The sequence below is a fragment of the Syngnathus scovelli genome, chromosome 7 (assembly GCF_024217435.2).
Source record: "Syngnathus scovelli strain Florida chromosome 7, RoL_Ssco_1.2, whole genome shotgun sequence".
In the NCBI taxonomy this organism is placed as follows: domain Eukaryota; kingdom Metazoa; phylum Chordata; class Actinopteri; order Syngnathiformes; family Syngnathidae; genus Syngnathus; species Syngnathus scovelli.
Genome location: NC_090853.1, coordinates 15254438 through 15255006, shown reverse-complemented (window position 1 = coordinate 15255006; position 569 = coordinate 15254438). Strand labels below are relative to the sequence as shown.

General features: G+C 40.4%; 1 pseudogene; it reads left to right on the top strand.

Moving 5' to 3' along the window:
* The first annotated feature begins 221 nt into the window (after nucleotides 1-221).
* On the top strand, nucleotides 222-340 carry LOC125972980 (5S ribosomal RNA; annotated as a pseudogene).
* The last annotated feature ends 229 nt before the right edge of the window (nucleotides 341-569 follow it).

Here is a 569-nt window from a genome sequence, read left to right as displayed (position 1 = left end):
TGAACTCAAAGCAGCAATCTTTATTTGTAAAAGAACCCAACAGAACACATTGCGCTTCCATTTAGTGTTTTTCCTCTTTTCATGACATTTACTTTGATATTTTTTCACGTCAATTGTGTAAGGAAACTTTTACAACAGCCATCAAGTACCGCCGCTGCTTGGCACGGGTTTTCAGGGGCGATTGTATCTATAAAAGGCAAATATTTATTGAGTCACTCATGGCTTACGGCCATTATACCCTGAGAACACCCGATTTCGTCCAATCTCTGAAGCTAAGCAGGGTCGGGCCTGGTTAGTAGTTGGATGCGAGACTGCATGGGAATACCAGGTGTTGTAAGCTTTTTTTTTCTTCTTTTTGCACTTCAATCGTTAAAGCAAATTTTTACAACATCCATCACGTATGGCATTCGGAAACTGCAAGCCTAATTTTAACTCCGACATTGAAACTACAACCCGAGTTTGAAACCTATATCGTAAAGAGCCTCGCTCCCTATGAACTCAAAGTAGCAGTCTTTATTGTAAAAGAACCCAACACAACACATTGCACTTCCATGTAGTGTAGCCATGTT